This window comes from Balaenoptera physalus (assembly GCF_965194825.1).
Source record: "Balaenoptera physalus genome assembly, chromosome: 12".
In the NCBI taxonomy this organism is placed as follows: Eukaryota; Metazoa; Chordata; class Mammalia; order Artiodactyla; family Balaenopteridae; genus Balaenoptera; species Balaenoptera physalus.
In genome coordinates, this window is record NC_138897.1 from 39021029 (window position 1) to 39044297 (window position 23269).

The 23269-nt window shown below is 36.2% G+C and overlaps 2 long non-coding RNA genes across 2 annotated transcripts in view; both read left to right on the plus strand.

The window, feature by feature from the left end:
- The window catches only part of LOC309639216, an 800045-nt gene that overhangs the window by 496723 nt on the left and 280053 nt on the right, over positions 1 to 23269 (plus strand). The gene's annotated exons all lie outside the window — the stretch shown is intronic.
- Positions 3764 to 12781, plus strand: LOC309639248. The gene is made up of 2 exons (XR_014251553.1): positions 3764 to 6911; positions 7266 to 12781. It is a non-coding gene; the product is annotated as an uncharacterized lncRNA (long non-coding RNA).

The following is a 23269-nucleotide window of genomic DNA, read 5'->3' on the forward strand; positions in this document are numbered from 1 at the left end:
CCAAGGGGGGAAAACTGCAGTGGGGTGGGGATGGTTGTGTGCTGAATTGGGCGATTGGGATTGACATGTATACACTGATGTGTATAAAATTGATGCCTAATAAGAACCTGCAGTATAAAACAACAAACAAACAAAACAACTAATACTAAACTTTCATTGGGTTATTTGTATGGAAATATGTTAATATAAATGTTTCAGACATTACATGAAATTTCTAAAAATCTTATATTTGTATTTGTATGGAAATATGTATGGAAATATGTTAATATAAATATTTCAGACATTACATGAAATTTCTAAAAATCTTATATGTTCTGGTATAATGTTATAAGTAATAATCCTAGTTATTACTTTAAAATGTACATCTCAGAAATAAGTAATTTTCTTGTCAAATGCATTATTATGAAATTTCATCAAATCTTTAACTGTGGTCATTTTTAAGTCTTTTGTCATTTACAGAAAGTTCTGGGTGTACTCTGATGCTTCTGCAAATATGTTCCTATAAAAGGCTTTCATCGTCAAGAAATTCATGGAAAAGACTCTGACAAGTACAGGTTTCTGGTAACTGACTGTACTGCTGAATTGAATGAATAAGCATTTTCAGAACTCTAATGAAAAACTGATGAACTCATAAAAGTGCTAACAAAAGATCAAGATAAAAAAAAAATTAATTACATGGGACTGAGTGAACTGATGAGGATGAGTATAATTTTTGTGACTTTCTTTCTGAATTAAAAAAAAAAAATCCCACAAGGACTCAGAGGCAAAGAATATACAAATCACTTTTCACTGCAAAGTAAAGGAGCTGTTACAGTGGAGGATTACTGGACTGAATGTCAATATTATGACATAGTATGAGTGTGTTTCATGTTTGGTAATTGCAATCATTGATGCTTTTTTTGTGGTCATCCATGTACAATGCTTGGTGTCAGTCTATTTATCTCTTGTAAAAATAAAATACAGTTTGTGTGTGTGGAAAAAAAAAAAATCCCAGGAAAGAGAAAAATGGAAAAAAAAAAAAAACCCTGGAAATTTAGTACATGGTGTCAGAGATGATACCACAATAGTCAAATGTAATGAGGTTGGAAAAAAAAAAAAGAAATCAATTACAGGGAGAAAAATGTAAAAAGTACAAACACACGGAGGCTAAACAATACATTAGTAAATAACCAAGAGATCACTGAAGACATCAAAGAGGAAATCAAAAAATACCTAGAGAAAAATGACAATGAAAATACGAGGGCCCAAAACCTATGGGATGCAGCAAAAGAGGGAAGTTTAGAGCAATACAATCCTACCTCAAAAAACAAGAAAAATCTCAAATAAACAATCTACCTTTACACCTAAAGGAATTAGAGAAAGAAGAACAAAAAAAACCCAAAGTTAGCAGAAGGAAAGAATTCATAAAGATCAGAGCAGAAATAAATGAAACAGAAATGGAGAAATCAATAACAAAGATCAATAAAACTAAAAGCTGGTTCTTTAAGAAGATAAATAAAATTGATAAACCCTTAGCCAGACTCACCAAGAAAAAGAGGGAGAGGACAATAAACCTAGAAATGAAAAAGGAGAAGATACAATGGACACCACAGAAATACAAAGGATCATAAGAGACTATTACAAGCAACTCTATGCCAATAAAATGGACAACTTGGAAGAAATGGACAAATTCGTAGAAAGAAAAAACCTTCCAAGACTGAACCAGGAAGAAATAGAAAATATGAGCAGACCAATCACAAGTAATGAAATTGAAATTTTGATTATAAATCTTCCAACAAACAAAAGTCCAGGACCAGATGGCTTCACAGGTGAATTCTATCGAATACTTAGAGAAGAGCTAACACCCATTCTTCTCAAACTCTTCCAAAAATTTGCTGAAGAAGGAAAACTCCCCAACTCATTTTACGAGGCCACCATAAGCCTGATACCAAAACCAGACAAAGATACTGCAAAAAAAGAAAATTACAGACCAGTATCAGTGATGAATGTAGATGCAAAAATCCGCAACAAAATACTACCAAACAGAATCCAAAAACATATTAAAAGGTTCATACACCATGATCAAGTAGGATTTATCCCAGGGATGCAAGGATTCTTCAATATACACAAAAAAGTCAATGTGATACACCATATTAACAAATTGAAAGATAAAAACCATATGATAATCTCAGTAGATGCAGGAAAGGCTTTTGACAAAATTCAACACCCATTTATGATAAAAACTCTCCAGAAAGTAGGCATAGAGGGAACCTACCTCAACATAATAAAGGCCATATATGACAAACCCACAGCAAACATCATTCTCAATGGTGAAAACTGAAACCATTTCCTCTAAGATCAGGAACAAGACAAGGATGTCCACTCTTGCCACTCTGTTTCAACATAGTTTTGGAAGTCTGAGCCACAGCAATCAGAGAAGAAAAAGAAATAAATGTAATCCAAATTGGAGAAGAAGAAGTAAAACTGTCACTGTTTGCAGAGGACATGATACTATACATAGAGAAGCCTAACTATGCCACCAGAAAACTACTAGAGTTAATCAATCTATTTGGTAAAGTTGCAGAATATAAAATGAATGCACAGAAATCTCTTGCATTCCTATACACTAATGATGAAAAATCTGAATGAGAAATTAAGGAAACAATCCCTTTCACCACTGCAACAAAAAAGAATAAAATACCTAGGAATAAACCCACCTAAGGAGGTAAAAGACCTGTACTCAGAAAACTATAAGACACTGATGAAGGAAAACAAAGATGACACAAAGAGATGGAGAGATACCATGTTCTTGGATTGGAAGAATCAATATTATGAAAATGGCTATACTATCCAAAACAATCTACTGGTTCAGTTAAATCCCTATCAAATTACCAATGGCATTCTTCACAGAATTAGGACAAAAAAATCTTAAAATTTGTATGGAGACACAAAAGACCCTGTATAGCCAAAGCAATCTTGAGGGAAAAAAACCGAGCTGGAGGAATCAGACTCCTTGACTTCAGACTATACAACAAAGCTACACTAATCAAGACAATATGGTACTGGCACAAAAACAGAAATAAAGATCAATGGAACAGGATAGAAAGCCCAGAGGTAAACCTCATACCTACAGTCAACTAATCTATGACAAAAGAGGCAAGGAAATACAATGGAGAAAAGACAGACTCTTCAATAAGTGGTGCTGGGAAAACTGGGCAGCTATATGTAAAAGAATGAATTTAGAACACTCCCTAACACCATACACAAAAATAAACTCAAAATGGATTAAAGACCTAAATGTAAGACCAGATACTATAAAACTCTTAGAGATAAACATAGGAGAACACTCTTTGACATAAATCACAGCAAGATCTTTTTTGGCCCAGCTCCTAGAGTAATGGAAATAAAAACAAAAATAAACAAATGGTACCTAATGGAACTTAAAAGTTCTGCACAACAAAGAAAATCATAAACAAGACGAAAAGACAACCATCAGAATGGGAGAAAATATTTGCAAACAAATCAGCAGACCAAGGATTAATCTCTAAAATATAGCACAGGGAGATCAGCTCAGTGCTTTGTGAGCACCTAGAGGGGTGGGATAGGGAGGGTGAGAGGGAGATGCAACAGGGAGGAGATATGGAGGTATATGTATATGTATAGCTGATTCACTTTGTTATAAAGCAGAAACTAACACACTATTGTAAATCAATTATACTCCAATAAAGATGTTTAAAAAATAAATTAATTAAATAAAATATATAAACAGCTCATGCAGCCTATCAAAAAATAGGCTGAAGACCTAAATAGATATTTCTCCAAAGAAGACATACAGATGACCAAGAGGCACATGAAAAGCTGCTCAACATCACTAACTATTAGAGAAAAGCAAATCAAAACTACAATAGGGTATCACCTCACACAGGTTAGAATGGGCATCATCAGAAAATCTACAAATAATAAATGCTGGAGAGGGTGTGGAGAAAAGGGAACCCTTTTTCAGTGTTAGTGGGAATGTAAATTGATACAGCCACTGTGGAGAACAGTATGGAGGTTCCTTAAAAAACTAAAAATAGAATTACCATATGACCCAGCAATCCTACTACTGGGCATATACCCAGAGAAAACCATACTTCAAAAAGACACATGCACCCCAATGTTCATTGCAGCACTATTTACTATAGCCAGGTCATGGAAACAACCGAAATGCCCATCGACACATGAATGGATAAAAAAGTTGCAGTACATATATACGATGGGCTATTACTCCACCATAAAAGGTTCAAAACTGGATCATTTGTAGACACATGGATGGACTTAGAGACTGTCATACAGAGTGAAGTAAGGCAGAAAGAGAAAAACAAATATTGTATATTAATGCATATATGTGGAGTCTAGAAAAATGGTACAGATGAACTGGTTTTCAAGGCAGAAATAGAGACAAGAGATGTAGAGAACAAATGTATGGACACCAAGGTGGGAAAGCGGGGGCAGGGGGTGGTGGTGGGATGAATTGGGAGATTGGGATTGACATATATACACTAATATGTATAAAATAGATAAGTAATAAGAATCTGCTGTGTAAAAACATAAATAATAATAGCAAAAAAAAAACTCACATAAAAAAATAAATAAAATCAAAAACTTTAACTTTCTTTAAGAAGCTAAGGCAGCAAGTGATCCTCAAATCCCACCCAAGCCAATTACTAACGTACATCTAATGTAGATATGAAATATTTAAGCTGAAAAACTCTGAGATGAAGCATCCAGAAAGAGGGCTGAATTTTGTTTTTCAGAAAGTATAATGGTATCTTTGGACCCTAATGAAGATGTTAATTTTCCCCCCAAAGAGGATGAATTTTAAGCATTCCCACTGTCACAGTTTATAAATGAGAACTACATGCTGACTACCATGGAGGATCTGGCAACCCAGCACAGACCTGGGCAGTAGGGCAGAGTCCCACATATAAGAAAGAGCATTTGTTCCACAAACAGTGACAGGCGTTTTGCTGAGCTTGTTGAAATAACCAAGATCTCTAAGAATATCATTGGAAGTAACTCTATTCTAGAGTAAATTTTGGCAATTACAGATTCACAAATCAGAAAATTTTCACAAATTGTAATCTAGAAGTTGATACCAAGAATTAAAGTTTCAGCATACCTTGGTATGGTAATCACAATAACGGATCCCCAAAGATATCCACACTCTGATCCTCAGAACCATTGAATATGTCACTTTACATGACAAAAGAGGTTTTGAAGTTATAATTTGATGAAGGATCTTAAAGTAGGGAATTTATTCTGGATTATATGGGTGTGATCAAAGTAAACACACTCTCTTATAAGAAGGGTCCTTATAGGAAGGAGGCAGGAGGGTCAGAGTTAAAGATTAGAAAATGCTATTGGCTTTGAACATGGAGTTACGGACCATCAGCCAAGAAACGCACGTGGTCTTTATAAAATGAAAAACGCAGGTACTAGATTCTCCCCTCAAGCCTCCAGAAAAGAATACTGCTCTGCCAACACTTGTGTTTTAGCCCAGTAAGACCCATTTTGGACTTCTGACATCCAGAATTATAAGCTAATAAACTTGTGTTGTTTTAAACCAATTTGTTTTATGGCAATTTGTTACAGCAACAAGAAGAAACTAATATACTTGGCATAGTACAAGAACATCTGGAGCCTCAGAGAAAAAATATCAACAGATGTGAAAAGCCAATTTAGATAAAAAGAAATTTTCTTGGCCCAAGCTGCAGAAAAATTTAAAATTAATACCAGAGCCTCAAAGTCCCTTGACACAGAGACTGGGACAAGGATTAAGTGCACGTAGCTTATGTAGGAGGTGATGACAAGAAGAAAGAATGAGAGAGCAGGGAAGAGTGAAACAGGAAAGGAAGAGGAAACAAAGAATGGTACATTATCAGTGTCACTGCTGAAGGCCATGGTAGCCAGTGAGACCTCTAAGAAGCATGCAAATGCTTCCCAGAATTAACCATCCAGTGTAGGGAGACTGGAGCATTGCTTCACTGTCTCTCATCTCCCATGGGGTGAGGATTAACCCACACCATCCAACTAAGCTGCAAGGCTTTGGAGAATTCCCTAAAACAGGAGGCAGACAGATATGATGGGCATGTCAGAGAATCTGACCTTGAACAGCACTCTTATCCACAGCTATGGATAAAATCAGAGGTAAGTCAAGGGTATGCGATTCAGGGCATCAGAAGAATTTGCTACAGTTAGTGTGTTATAAAGTTAGTGAGTCCTAAGAAATAAAAAATTATAAACCCACCAAAAGACAAAAGGAGTAAAATACAGACAGGCATTATATCAATGAATTAATACAAACTAAAAATAGGTACATGAAAAAAATGGTAGCATTTACAAGCAATGGAATAAATGTAAATGAAAACAATGAATAACTTCTTGACTATCAAACTGATACTTCTACACTTGTGAAGAGACTGTAAATTATACCAATTTCTGTGGGAGTTATTTTTGTCTTTTTATTAAAAGAATTGAAAACATGAATGTTCTTTGACTCATCATTCCCAGTTCTAATAATATAACCTAAGGAAATTAATAACATATTTAATAATGTAAATATCCTACAATAGGAGATTGCTTAAATAAACCTTAGAGTAACCATATCTTGGGATATTAGCCATTATTATGTAGTAACAATTTTTAGATATAAAAATATATTCATGACAACTTATTAAATATGTAAGTTACAAATAGTAGGCACCCACGGGGTGATTCAGTTTTCAATAAAAATATTTTATACCTAAAACTATACATTTCAAATTTTTAGAAGTAATTATCTTTAGGGTTTGTTTTATTTGTTAATATTTTCTACAAAGAGTATGTATTTCTTTTGTAATACAATTCAAATTAGGATTCCTCAAAAGGAAACCCACATTATAATAATTGTGGTCTGTTTTATCAAATAATTCTTAAAGTAACTGAATAATATAACTACAGATAGTAGACACTTGATATTCTCAAAGGATGTGTCCTGAGACACTGGAGGATTCACTTTTTTAAAATAGCATCCTAACCATTTAAATTTTCTCTTATAATACAGTAGAGTATTATACAAAAAAATTAAGTGGCTCTTTCAGATCCTTAATAATTATATAGGACTATAGAATTAGTTTATGATATTAATAAAATATATTGTGGGCAAAACAAACCATATTGCATCAGCACTCTAAGATTCAAAATAAATGTTTATGATCAAGAAACTCAAGCAGAGGTAACTTGGAGCATACAGTAGGATGAATTAGATTTCTGGAGTGTATCGAAGTTCACCCAACTTTATTGTATGCAAAGAAAAGAAAAGAGCAGCCCAGTTGCCTTGAAATGTGGATAGTAGATGGCCAACTCTGCTTTCTTACTTATGTCTGCACACAAGACAAACCATCTGTTCTAATAAATTGATTCAAATCCATTCAAAAAAGCCAGGTTCAACTGTAGTGTTCATAGATTCAGTCATTCTCAACAAATAATGTTATTGTTAGCATTAGGTCCTAAAATAAAGCACCCACCATTTAGGTACTAATCATGCCATTTTATTTTCTATATTTTCTGATGTTTTGACATCTGGAGTCCTGATGATCCTGTAGAGACTGCTCGTTCCAGGGCTAGCTAATTCCTAGATATAGTAAACTTGCACTCAGAGCATGCTTTTCATATGCACATGAACCAATCCAGAGCCAACTCCCATCTTCCCCTATGGGGCTCTTATATGCTAGACCAATATTACCTGCCCCAGTCACCCCACTTCCAGGTATCAGGCAACTAAGAGCATGCCCTATGCCCTAGAATCAGATGAAATTATTCATTTAGTCAACCCTAAATAGTCAGCTTACCTTGCCTGACCCATTCCTTCTGTCATAAACCACAGTGAAGGCTCTTGCCCACATTTTTCCTGGCTCCCTCTGCCTCCTGATCCATCCTGGTGCCTCCTTGTATGGTCCTGCATGGCATGGTGTGCCCCCTCTTCTTGGGAACTGTGAGTAACTCTCTTTTCAATGGCAATTTTCTCCTGATCTGTTGGCTTCACCATACGAGAATAATAAGACCTACATTTTAAAACAATATATGGCTACAGATAGCACCTGTTGACGGGTCCTTATTAGATAAGATCAGCTAAATAGTAACACCAATTTCACATTAACTATCTAATTTCTGTCTGATGTGCTTCATATTTCATATGGACTTTACAACAGCTTTTTTTCTTCAGTGTTGATAAGGGTGTATTTGAGAGGCCAGTGAAAATATCCAAGAAGGAATGGTCCTTACAAACCACCAAATTAAAGGACGTTTTACCGTGCCCTGAAACATTGTCAAGCTTGTTGGTTCTGTCTCGCCTTTGGTTTATTTGCCTGTTCAGAGATTAATTCCGTGGCCAGTGCTGCAGGCTGCTACACAGCACAGGAAGAAGGCAATGCTGATCCAGCTGACACAGTCCCAGCAGCTCTTCTGTCACCAGCTTCAGTTCTGCTCCACTTACTATCTTCAAGACTCTGCTACTGCCCTGCTTGTACCAGCCTTTCATTGTTTCCCATGATCATGCCCAGAATGCCCACAAAAATATAATACTTCTTCAAGCTAAAAATACCTCCAAAATATTGACTTTCTACTCTCTGAAGAAAACATTTTCTTTACCATAAGTCTACCTGCTTCTAGCCTCACAAGAGTGGGAAGCGTGGTTAGTTAAATTGCTCTGGTTTTGTGCTTACATATGGATCCCCCAGACAGATTCCACTGTAAGAGTATCAAATAGGTCATATAGGTCACATAGGTAATAGCATCCTCTTGATAATCTATAGTCTTGTTAAATATTCCTTGGGCTCAGGGATCCTTCACAACAGACCTGCTAACCTCTTCGTCCCTGGGAAGACTGGCTTCAGGATCAGGGCTTGAACTATAAATTTTTATCATGTTTTCTCCATCCCTAAGTGACACCCCAGGGTCAGTTGTGTGCCTGGGGACCGAACCATAATTCTCTCCTGCTTTCAACAAAAATTTCAAGAAAAATACTTACTTTCTAGGCCATTTATGAATTTTGTTTATAGTTAATTCATCCATGTGCTCATATGAATTGACATGCTCTTCCTTCTTGTTTAGAGAAAAAGTGGTTTAGTGTATAGGGTCTGGAGTAGACTACCTGGCCCCGGATCTTGACTCTGACACTTACCATCTGTGTGACCTTGAGCAAGTTGCTTAGGTTCCCCATGCTTCAGTTTTCTTATCTGTCAAATAGGGATAATAATAAAAGTGCCTAACTCATATTCTTTTGGTGGGGGACATGATTAAGTGAGGTAATACACTTAAACCATTAGAAACAGTGACTAGCATTCAATAAATTTTAACTGCTATTACATAACTCCAACACATCTTTTAAGGTCTAGCTCATATTGGATCTACTATATCAACAGTACGTAAGTTTTGTATAGGTAATAAACACTTGAAGACTCTGTTTTGAAGGCAGATTCCCATGCCCCCAGAGACAATGATTGAAGTTATGTAACATTCTCCAAATTATTTGGATAAGTTTGGATATGCCCAGAAGAAACAATAATTTGAAAATGACCTTGGATAACCATTGTTATCCATAATCTAAATGCCGTATTTCACTGTAGTATTTTGAGTTAATTACATGAAATCATAAATTCTCAGTACTGAGAAAAGAAAATATCTTGACATTTTTCCAAACCTGTCTGCAAATAGTAGTTAGTTAGATAACTAGCTTCAGTATAGCTCAGTGGTTGCACAGTAGAATCACCTGGGAAGATTTAAAAAGTACTCATGCCCAGACCAAATCCCAAACCAATGAAATGAGAATCTCTAGAGGTGTGACTGAAGGATCAGAATCTATAAAGCTTCTCAGGTGACGGTAGTATGCAGCAAGGTTGAGGACCACTGGGACCACTTGATGAGAATCCATTCAAGCTTAATAAGCATAGATACCCAGATCTCAGCCCTAAAGATATGTAAAAAGTAGAGATAAAAATGCCCCCCAAGGTTATTCTGATTCACAGTGAGCCACAAAAACCACTCATCTAATCATGTCCCACATTTTATAAGTGAGAATTAGGGATGAAGAAAGATTGTTCCAAATCTCTCATTAGCGGAAAATTATGCCATGAGATACTGTTTCCTGATGCTATTACCATTACAGTTGGTTTAAATGACTTATGCGATCCTCTCTAACAACAGCCTAGGTTTGGAAAAAAGAGGAGAAAATAGGTACACTGGAGCAGGGGATGAAAGATTTTCGAGGAATCAAAGGGATTAGATGAATGAACCTAACAACATTGAACAAACTCCATAGTTTTACTAAAGTTTCACTGAGTAAGTATATCTAATGCACTTACAACTGTACCTAGCATACTTAAGTATTTGTTATTATAGAATGAATATGGGAAGAATACCTCTATCTGTAATATGCTCTCCTGTAGGGAAAGTGATTAACAAGACTGTCACTCTAGGTACTTTATCATAGTTATGTCCTTAAACAATATATGTATCTGGCTTAAAGTCCACATTTTGAGAGCTATATAGCACATTCAAAATATAGATATCTACAACCATAACCAGGAGGAAGGGTCAGCAAACTATTGCCCAGGAGCCAAATTCAGACCAATGCCTATTTTTATAAATAATGTTTTACTGGAAGTTTTATTTGTAAATGAAACCTATTCATTTACAAATCGTTCATGGTTGCTTTTACAAAAAGACCATATGGTCTGCAGAGACCAAAATGTCTACCATCTAGTCCTTTACAGACAAAATGTGTACACCCACTGATCTAGATAATTCCACTTAATAAGAGAAATTCTTCTATACTATCAAGATAACTTGACAAGAGTGTTTGTATTGAGTCTCTCTTTTCATACCCTTCCCATAATTTTCCACCTCATTCCGAGTTTTGTGCTGGTAAAGTCAGATATACTCTAACTTAAGAAAAATTAAAAGACTCTCACAAAAGAGCAAGTTAAAATGGCAGAAATCACAGACCCTTAATTTTTTTATGAGACATAAGCAGACTATAACATATTCAGTGGTTAAAATTTTATGAAGTTACGAAAAATGATGTTTCTTGAGGGTTAAAATAACATGAGAATATCCTTATGTTACAATGTTAAACGAAAGTCATTTAAATGTTATAATGTTATATTAAACATGATGTAAAGTATGATCACTACCATGTAAAACAAACAAACTACACATTTTTGCAGGAAATCTCTAAAGAAAAACACATCAGAATGTGTTGGCTTTGAGTGACAGAAACATGACTTTTTGTCTATTTTTTTATGTAGTAAACTCTCTATAATAAGCAGGCATTACATTTATAATAAAAATAAACTTGATTTTTGAAATATGGAATATGAATGAATTCTGTTTGTATTTAAGTCTGAGATTGATAATTTCTAGCACATATGTGTTCGACATGGCACTTGACTCACAAACAAAAATGATACTACTACTATTAATGTGTTATATACATGTACAACTCTTTGATGTTTACAAAGGTTTTTTTCAGGCATCAGAGGAAAATCAAGCCTGAAAACTATGGGCATTAAGTAGCCCCACCATGGAGGGTGAAAGCTGAGGCAGACATTATCTTATATAGTTCTTACTACTTCAAAAAATATTTAAGGAGGCAGAGTCAAGATGGCGGTGTGGGAAGATGCGGAGTTAGTGTCTCCCCACAACTAGGGCACCTGCCAGCTGCTGGTGGGGGACTCATGCTCACGGAGACAGGAGGAACTCCAAAGTGAACCGGTAGGATGTAGGGGGACTGAGGGGGAAGGACAAGTGGAGGCCAGAAAGGATGGGTGCCTCTGAGGCCGGGGAGATCAGGAGAGACAGGGGGGAGGGACTCTCTGGGAAGAGCAGGAGAGGAACAGAGGGCAATCACCTGGCCCACTCGGGCTGGGGAGCCTGCTGAACCCCCAGGCCGGTACCACACCTCCAAAACACCATCCAGGCTTCATGTGTCCTTGGGGGCATAGGAAGGAGGCTGGGGAGATCAGGAGAGGAAGGCGGGAGAGGCCCCCTCAGACTGGAGGAGCAGGAGAGGAGAGGAGGGCATTTGCCCCACCCACTCAAGCCCAGAAAGCCTGCTGGGCTCCCAGGTGAGGTCCCCAGACCTCTGAGACCAGGAGTGGGGGGCACGCCTGGGCCCCTTCTGTTCCATAAGCCTAAGCCTAAGCCCCCATAGCTCCCAGGGCCTTTTCCAGCCTTGTGGGTCTTGAGCATTGCCCCACTCACCACCCGAACCTCACCCTTGCTTAGGCCCCGCCCTCCACAGTGGAGTCATTTTCCCCCATTTTTGTTTTTATTTTTCTTTTCCCTCCTCCTCTTCTTTACTATTGTGGAACTTAAGTATCATCTGGTTGTTGAGTCATGTATATTTTTATTTTTATATTCTTCCTAACATATCTGTTAGTTTCTTAGTCTAATTTTATTTTTTACTTTGTTTTTGTTATGGTTTTTGTTTTCTGGTTCTTTTTTTTTTTTTGCCACCCCAGGCAGCTTGCAGGATCTTGGTTCACTAGCCCAGGGTTGGGCCAAAGCTCCTGCGGTGGGAGCTCCGAGTCCAAAACACTGGACTAACAGAGAACCTCAGACCCCAGGGAATATTCATTGGAGTGAGATCTCACAGAGTTCCTCACCTCAGCACCAAGACCCAGCTCTACCCAATAGCCTGCAAACCCCAGTGTTGGAAGCCTCAGGCCAAACAATCAGTAAGAAAGGAACACAATCCCACTCATAAAAAAAAAAAAATAAATGAGATGGCAAAAAAAAAGTCACAGATGAAGGAGCAAGGTAAAAATCTAAAAGATCAAGTAAATAAAGAGGAAATAGGCAATCTACCTGGAAAAGAATTCAGAGTAATAATAGTAAAGATGATCCAGAATCTCGGAAATAGAATGGAGGCACAGATTGAGAAAATACAAGAAATAGAAGAACTAAAGAACAAAGATAGATGAACAACACAATAACTGAAATGAAAAATACACTAGAAGGAATCAATAACAGAATAACTGAGGTAGAAGAACGAATAAGTGAACAGGAAGAAAACATGGTAGAAGTAACTGTTGAGGAGCAGAATAAAGAAAAAAGAATGAAAAGAATTGAAGACAATCTCAGAGACCTCTGGGACAACACTAAACGCAATAACATTGGAATTATAGGGGTCCCAGAAGAGGAAGAGAAAAAGAAAGGGTCTGAGAAAGTATTTGAAGAGACTGTAGTTGAAAACTTCCCTAACATGGGAAAAGAAATAGTCACCCAGCTCCAGGAAGCACAGAGAGTCCCATACAGGATAAACCCTAGGAAAAACACTCCAAGACACATATTAATGAAATTAACAAAAATTAAATTCAAAGAACAAATATTAAGAGCAGCAAGAGGAAAAAAAAATAACATACAATGAAATCCCCACAAGGTTATCAGCTGAGTTTTCAGCAGAAACTGGCAGGATATACTTAAAGTGATGAAAGAGAAAAACCTACAACTAAGGTAACCCTACACAGCAAGGATCTTATTCAGATTCAATGGAAAAGTCAAAAGCTTTTCAGACAAGCAAATGCTAAGAGAATTCAGCACCACCAAATCAGCTTTACAAAAATTGTTAAAGAAACTTCTCTAAGCAGGAATCAAAAGAGAACAAAAAGACCCAAAAAACAAACACAAAACAATTAAGAAAATGGTAATAGGAACATACATAGCAATAATAATCTTGAATGTAAATGGATTAAATGCCTCAACCAAAAGACACAGACTGGCTGAATGGATACAAAAACAAGACACATATATATGCTGTCTACAAGATACCCACTTCAGACCTAGGGACACATACAGGCTGAAAGTGAAGGGATGGAAAAGATATTCTATGCAAATGGAAATCAAAAGAAAGCTGGAGTAACAATACTCATATCAGACAAAGTATACATTAAAATAAAGAGTGTTACAAGAGATAAGTAGGGACACTACACAATGATCAAAGGATCAATCCAAGAAGAAGATATAAAAATTAAAGATGTTTATGTACCTAACATAGGAGCACTTCAATACATAAGGCAAATGCTAACAACCATGAAAGGAGAAATCGACAGTAAGATAATAATAACAAGGGACTTTAACACCCCACTTACACCAATGGACAGATCACCCAAAATGAAAATAAATAAGGAAACACAAGCTTTAAATGACACAATAGACCAGACAAATCTAATTTATATTTATACAACATTCCATCCAAAAGTGACAGAATACACTTTCTTCTCAAGTACACATGAAACATTCTCCAGGATAGATCACATCTTGGGTCACAAATCAAGCCTTGGAAAATGTAAGAAAATTGAAATCATATCAAGCATCTTTTCAGACCACAACTCTATGAGATTGGAAATCCATTACAGGAAAAAAACTGTAAAAAACACAAATATATGGAAGCTAAAGAGTGTGTTACTAAATAACCAATAGATCATTGAAGAAATCAAAGAAGAAATAAAAAAATACATAGAAAAAAATGACAATGAAAACATGACGACCCCAAACCTATGAGATGCAGCAAAAGCAGTTCTAAGAGGGAAGTTTATAGTAATACAATCTCACCTCAAGAAACAAGAAAAATCTCAAATAAGCAATCTAACCCTACACTTAAAACAACTACAGAAAGAAGAACAAAGAAAACCCAAAATCAGTAGAAGGAAAGAAATCATAAAGATCAGAGCAGAAATAAATGGAAGAGAAATGAAGAAAACAATAGCAAAGATCAATAGAACTAAAAGCTGGTTCTTTGAGAAAATAAACAAAATTGATAAACCACTAGCCAGACTCATCAAGAGAAAAAGGGAGAAGACTCAAATCAATAGAATTAGAAATGAAAAAGGAGAAGTAACAACTGACACTGCAAAAATACAAAGGATAATGAGAGATTACCACAAGCAACAATATGCCAATAAAATGGACAACCTGGAGGAAATGGACAAATTCTTAGAAAAGCACAACCTTCCAAGAATGAACCAGGAAGAAGCAGAAAATACGAACAGACCAATCACAAGCACTGAAGTTGAGACAGTGATGAAAAATCTTCCAACAAAAAAAAAAGCCCAGAACCAGATGGCTTCACAGGCGAATTCTATCAAACATTTAGAGAAGAGCTGACACTGATCCTTCTAAAATTCTTCCAAATATTTGCAGAGGGAGAAACATACCCAAATTCATTCTATGAAGACACCGTCACCCTGATACCAAAACCAGAAAAAGATATCACAAAAAAAGAAAATTATAGACCTATATCACAGATGAACATAGATGCAAAAATCCTCAACAAAATACTAGGAAACAGAATCCAACAACAAATTTAAAGGATCATACAACATGATCAAGTGGGGTTTACCCTAGGAATGCAAGGATTCTTCAATATATGCAAATCAATCAATGTGATACACCACATTAAAAATTAAGGAGTAAAAACCATATGATCATCTCAATAGATGCAGAAAAAGCTTTTGACATAATTCAACACTCATTTGGGATAAAAACTCTCCAAAAAATGGGCAGAGAGGGAACCTACCTCCACATAATAAAGGCTGTATATGACAAACCCACAGCAAGCATCATACTCAATGGTGAAAAACTGAAAGCATTTCCACTAAGATCAGGAACAAGACAAGGAAGCCCACTCTCACCACTTTTATTCAACATAGATTTGGAAGTCCTAGCCACAGCAATCAGAGAAGAAAAAGAAATAAAAGGAATACAAATTGGAAAAGAAGAAGTAAAACTGTCATTATTTGCCAATGACATGATACTATACATAGAAAATCCTAAAGATACCACCAGAAAACTACTGGAACTAATCAATGAATTTGGTAAGGTTGAAGGATACAAAATTAATGCACAGAAATCTCTGGCATTCCTGTATACCAACAACGAAAAATCAGCAAAAGAAATTAAAGAAACACTCCCATTTACCATTGCAACAAAAATAATAAAATACCTAGGAATAAACCTGCCTAAGGAGGCAAAAGACTTGTACTCAGAAAACTATAAAACACTGATGAAAGATATCAAAGAAGACATAAACAGCTGAAGAAATATACCATGTTCTTGGATTGGAAGAATCAATATTGTGAAAATGACTATACTACCCAAAGCAATCTACAGATTAAGTGCAATCCCTGTCAAACTACCAATGGTATTCTTCACAGAATTAGAACAAAAATTTTTACAATGCGTATGGAAACACAAAAGACACTGAATAGCCAAAGCAATCTTGAGAAAGAAAAATGGAGTTGGAGGAATCAGACCCCCCAACTCCAAATTACAGCACAAAGCCACAATAATCAAGACAGTATGGTATTGGCACAAAAAAAGAAATATAGATCAATGGTACAAGCTAGAATGCCCAGAGATAAACCCATGCACCTATGGTCAACTAATCTATGGCAAAGGAGGCAAAAATATACAATGGAGAATAGACAGCCTCTTCAATATGTGGTGCTGGGAAAACTGGACAGCTACATGTAAAAGAATGAAATTAGAACACTCCTTAACACCATACACAAAAATAAACTCAAAATTGATTAAAGACTTAAATGTAGGACCAGATGCTATAAAATTCTTAGAGGAAAACATAGGAAAATCACTTTGAAATAAACCACAGCAAGATCTTTTTTGATCCACCTCCTAGAGTAATGGAAATAAAAACAAAAATAAACAAATGGGGCTTTATTAAACTTAAAAGCTTTTGCACAGCAAAGGAAACCATAAACAAGACAAAAAGACAACCCTCAGAATGGGAGAAAATATTTGCAAACAACAGTCAAAGGATTAATCTCCAAAATATACAAACAGCTCATGGAGCTCAATATCAAAAAAACAAACAATCCAGTTAAAAAATGGGCAGAAGACCTAAAAGTTTTTTGCATTATTGGAGAAATGCAAATCAAAACTGCAATGAGGTATCACCTCATGCTGGTCAGAATGACCATTATCAAAAAATCTAGAAACAGTAAATGCTGGAAAGGGTGTGGTGAAAAGGGAACCCTCCTGCACTGTTTGTGGGAATGTAAATTGATACAAGCACGATGGAAAACAGTATGGAGATTCCTTTAAAAACTAAAAATAGAACTACCATATGCCCAGCAATCCCACTACTGGGCATATACCCTGAGAAAAGCATAATTCAAAAAGAGACAGGTACCACAATATTCACTGCAGCACTATTTACAATAGCCAGGACATGGAACCAACCTAAATGTCTGTCAACAGATGAATGGATAAGGAAGATGTGGCACATATATACAATGGCATATTACTCAGCCATAAAAAGAAATGAAATTGAGTTATTTGTAGTAAGGTGGATGGACCTGGAGTCTGTCATACAGAGTGTAGTAAGTCAGAAAGAGAAAACCAAATACTGTATGCTAATGCATATATATGGGATCAAAAAAAAAAAAAAATAGTACTGATGAACCTAGTTGCCAGACAGGAGTAAAGAGGTAAATATAGAAAATGGACTTGAGGACATGGAGTGGGAGGGGGAAGCTGGGGCGAAGTGAGAGTAGCATCGACATATATACACTACCGAATGTAAAACAATTGGCTGGTGAGAAGTAGCAGCATAGCACAGGGAGATTGGCTCGGTGCTTTGTGACAACCTAGAGGGGTGGGATAGGGAGGATGGGAGGGAGGCTAAAGAAGGAGGGGATATGGGGACATGTGTATGCATATGGCTGATTTGCTTTGTTGTGCAACAGAAACTAACATAGTATTGTGAAGTAATTATAGTCCAATAAAAATCTAGTACAAAATTTAAAAATAAAATTTAAGGACTGCAATTGACAAAACTGGGATACCAATTCAGACCTTGTGGCAAACGTAGAGCATGCCAAAATTTCACCACAATTAACCTATTCATACTAAATTGTTCCTCCCTCTTGATACCATATAAAATCTAATGTTTAGTTAGTGAGGATTTGAATGAAGTTCCAGGGGTTCCCAATAAGATGTAGGGTGCACTTGGAGTGTCTTAAATCCTGTTTTCTCATATTTCTATAACAATATAAGTTACACCAACATCCCAAAATATCTGTGCAATAGCTTCCCTAATTACACTATAACCCTTTAAAGGCCCATTATGAATAGAAATCACAGTTAAGGCAAGCTGGGCTATTGTACTCTCTCAGTGCCCAAACATCCTGATGGACTTCCAGTGGGGTAATCCAGTGGCGCTTAATGGGCCAATCACACTTCAGAGGAGCTGACAAGGATCAACACACTCATGTATAGATTTCCCAAGCACTTGGTAAACAATGTTGTATCTTATGAACCAGCTCCAGCTCTTTAAAAAGTTTTTTAAGAGATGAATTTTACCCTTCAAGTCCTACAAATTTCCCTTCCAAGTCACTCTCTCACCTCCCTGCCACATCCCCAGCCTGGGCTCCGTGTCACCCTTGCTGCTCCAGGCAGTTAGTTTTCCCACCCACTATTCTTAAGAGTTTTGTTCTCAACTGCTGCTAAGAAGAGCTTCCTGTCATACCCAAAGAGGATTTGCCTCTTAATAGAGGGCTACTAAAGAGCATAAAAACACATTTTTAAATAATCTCTGTTAACATGATCTCATAATTCACCTTTATCTCTGTCCCGCCTCACATTTTTCCTTCCTGTCTCACTTCCTCCATTTTCATAACCAGAACTATATTACTCCTCAATTTTGTTCCTCATTTAGCCCCACCTGTGATTCCTCTGTTTCTTTCTAGAAGCACGTTTTTCCTCTTTCAGCTAAAAACAAACTCATTGAATCATTATATTCAAGACATCCACAAGCTGGACTTTATCTGTTTTGCGAACCTCCCCTGCTCATCACTCCATTGCCTTTGATTTCTATCTCCATAAAGAGCCAGCCACCTTTCATTGAATATTCCTAATTTTGCCACATTTGTGTGTTCTTACCTTGATGGTGTCTCCCAAGCGATCTTTCTTCCCTTGAATGCCCCACACTTCTCTGAGGAGTCTTCCAATCTCTCCTAGGCAGAGTGAGCTAATTCTTCTTCTACACTACCATTATTCTCATCACATGTCTATTATAAAACTCACTGCATTCTATGATAAATGGAAATTTGTGTTTCTACGGTGTCATTTGATTTGAGCCACTCAATGTTAGGGTCTCTTTCTTATCGATGTTGTGTGCCACTCACTACCTCTAAATTCCTGGTAAAGAGCTGGGCACATACAATGACCAAAATAGTCATTTAATTACTATGGAAAGAATAAAAGAATTCATGAGTGATTAATACCAACATTTAGCTATCATAAGAAGGAAGGTAGGAGAGAATTTCTGGTTAGGCAGTTGGACCTTCCTGGAAATCTCATCAACAAGTTCTCTTGCTATGCAATCACAATGGCTACGAAAGAAGTCAATTACAAAATAACTATTCTCTTTCCTTTTTAAATTAAAATCAAACAAGCTTTCACTTTGAATAGCCAACTATAAGATTTAAGTTAAGTGCTGTAATTAAACAAAGATTACAGCAAAATTAATTTGGACTATGCAGAATAGTACTGGAATGTATTTAATAGGGCATTAATATTACTATCAGATCATGTAGAGGAAAATAGGGCTCAGGAGTCTAAAACATTACCATTTATCATATTCCAGGTTTACCCTCACCCAATCTATGAGAGAAAGTTATAAATATAGGAAAATTAACATGAAATTAAACAAGTGGAACATATTTTCTAAGCAAGAAAGTGTTACATCATGGTTAAGGTTATGATTTGACCAAATAGAAAGCTATGTGAACGTTTCTGACATTTGTATCTCCACAGCAATTGTAAATGCAACTAAATCCTATTTATCAGCCTATGCTCAGAAAGTATGATGGGTGTAAAGAAATATATGTGTGTATTCCTGTACTTGTAACATTTACCAAGTCTCTAAATATACTGCAGGGACAAGACACATGTCCTCTAACAATTCCAGACACTAATTAGTGATGAAAACCAGTTCTCATGACCTAAAAGTCATTTAATAACCTTGTCTGCTTGAAAATTTTAATATTACTGTGTATTCCAACAGATTTTTTTCCAATTCAGTCTAAGAAACAACAGAATCATGTATGATTAGGCTGGACAAGGAGATGATAAACAACACTTATGGTTCTGTGGTTGCTAGGTTGCTAAAGGCTTTAAAGTGGTAATTCTCATTACTTGACATAGACAAGTTGTTAAATGAGTGTTAAGGCAATTGTTGATGCCTGGAGTGGTTGAAGTGACCTACGGCATATTCCCCACCATGAGAACTCTTCCATTCTCCTCCGAGAGTGCAGCCTATTTCACTGTGCTCCCTGCAGATTTTCATTATTCAAGCACATCCAGATTTATTCCTTTCAGTACCATTTTCATCGTACCATTTATCTGTCCAAGCAAAGGCACAAAATGGTTCCCAACTGTGTAAAAATAAAGTTCACCCTCCAAAATATGCCTTTCAAGAAATAAGACATCTATTCACAATCACCTTTCCAGTATTATAGCCACAGCTCTTCTAAAACAGCCCTGTAACCTGGACAAACTTACCTCTGATCATAGCGTGTGTATTTACACTTCCACACCCAATCTGCTTCATGGTACCCATTTCTCTTTTTCTTACAGTTCATTATTTTCCTCATTTTTTCTGACTCTTCCTGCTCTTTGTGATTATCCCAACCTCTTAATTAAATATCATGAATTCTCCAAAAGGCTTATAATACAGTAGATGTTCATGTTTTTATATTTTGACTCCTGAAGCATTTTAAGAAAGAAAGTTTGTTGTACACTCCTTTTTGAAACTCCACACAATCTATCAGTGCACTTTACATAGTAGATGCTAGGTAATTCCTTATTTTAACATCTAAGTTGGGTGAAATGTAAAGGACATCTTTCCTCAAAAGACATCTTCTCTATTACTCTAGTCATGTCAAACATTCTGGCCTTTATTTGAAGCATTTAAACATTCTCCTGTTGGCAATCTACTTTTTAAACTCTTTCTTATTTATACTAAGACAAATTCTACTTTCCAGCACCTTCCATTTGAGAGCCTTTATTCTGTTCTATGAAGTGACATGAACTAAGTCCAACTCACTTTAACTGATACTACTGCGTTTACTTGAAGGCAGTTACCATGTCTCTCTCTTAAAATGTTTTTCTTCCTAGTCAAATATTTCTCATTCTACCCATTATTTTTCATGTAACATGGTTTCCAGATACCCTAGTCATTCTTTTAGCCTCTTCTTGGACTCTGAGATATTTATCAAGTTTTCTCTCTAATGTGGTCATCAGATCAAAACATAAAACTCTAAATGTCATCTCACCAATGCATATTTCAGGGGAAGAACTGATTTGCTTAATCTTGACACTATATTTCTAGCAACAAAGTGTAAATTATGCTATTTATTTTAATAAAACATAATAATCTTGGCTCGAATTAAAGAAATATCTATAAATATTTTCCATGCAAATTACCATTTACTGAAGTGTTTGCATCTTGAACTTGCATGGATATTTGTTGCTGTTAGTCTGCTAGTCTTCTTCTAGTAAACTTCCAAAGGGGGGAGACAGTGTTAGGTTGAAATAATTCTCCCCCTTAGAGAAAAATTGTTGAAAAATGAGGATATGAAAATGAGGATTTTCTTCTGATTGTAACCTGTCCTCATATATCTAAGAGACAACCAGGTAGAAGAGAAACTAAATTAATATGCGTATCTCCAGGTAACAAATAAGTAATGAGTTGGATTTAAATGGCAAAAGTTTTCTCTAAAGATAAATGACTTCTAACAATTAAAACTGTCCAGTAAAATGGGTTTCCCCCAAAGAGATTATCTCATCATTGATTGTGTTCAAACCATCCCATTAGTAAAAATTTCAAACTAGAGTGAAAATCTGTCAGGTGGAGTTCCCATAGCTCAGAATCTTGGAGCGGGAGAAGGTTTGAGAGTAATTTGGAAGGATGTTCTATACTCCACTAGACAAAAGGATACTTACTGTGTAAACAGTGTTTGATAAGCATTATAAATGGCCCACAGTAACTCCCTTGACCTCGATAGATGTTGGTTTTCTTGGCTCTAAAATAAGAAAGACTCACCTGGAGAGTTACTATGTTCCGTTTGAATAGAAGACTCCACAGTCTTCCTGAGTACATTCAAGCGATCCATTAAAGAATTTGCTCTGAATATTGATGAATATTGGTGTTAAGTAAATCAGTCTAACGTTTCCAAAAACCACATTTTCCTCCATTGGGAAACTGGAGCAGATTTTGTCTCTTTTTTATTGTAATGATGATTAAACAATTAAGTAATTTGATCATCAGCTTCTATGACAAAGAAAGGTTGATGCTTGAACAAATCAATGCCTAGCAGAACCATGAACACCTGCCTCAGTGCATTTTCCCTTAGCCATTCTGACATATATTCCAAATTGGCTCCCGGTCCCGCTCAAGCTGAGCCTGAATAGAAGTATCCTGATGTGTGTGCATGCATGTGTGTGTGTGTGTGTGTGTGTGTGTGTGTGTGTCAATCACATTTAATCATCAGAAAACATGATTTCACTTTCCCACCCCCATCTCTGTTCATATTTTGGATTTGTCAAGTGACTGACTAAGTGTTAACAACTAGCAGATGGGCTAGAAGGGCAGATGGGACTCTCAGGAAAGCAGCTAACAAGTGATTAAAATTACCAAAAACTGCACTCATTATTCCTTCTTTTAAAGGATGCTATATTTTTCTTACTGTTAAATCTGATTAAAATAGCAAAGCAGACAGTAGAAGTGAAGCAATCCCTGTTATAATAGAATTTACATGCTTAAATATCAATATCATGGCATTCCCTAAGATATTGGGATGTGTTTTAAGATACTTCCATTTTTACAAAATTTTATATCTGTCAACTCACTTGCACACATATTTGGGTATCTATACCATTATCTTATCCATGGAATCATTTGGCATGTTTGTAGGAATCAAGCTCTGTGCTGGTGTTACAGTGAACAGCAGTACAACCACCCTAAACTCAGGCACTCTGCTTGGACTGGTAAGAGACACATCCACATGACTATGCCATTCAGAACATCCATTTTGGAATTTTGTGTACTTATTTAATAGCATTTTTCTTTTCTACATTTCTGGGTCATCTCCTTATGAAATATTTTCAGAACCAGATTAGTAGTTCCAAAAGAAAATCTGTCTCATTATTTTGTAGGTAAACCTTATTTTTGATCCAAAATTTTGCT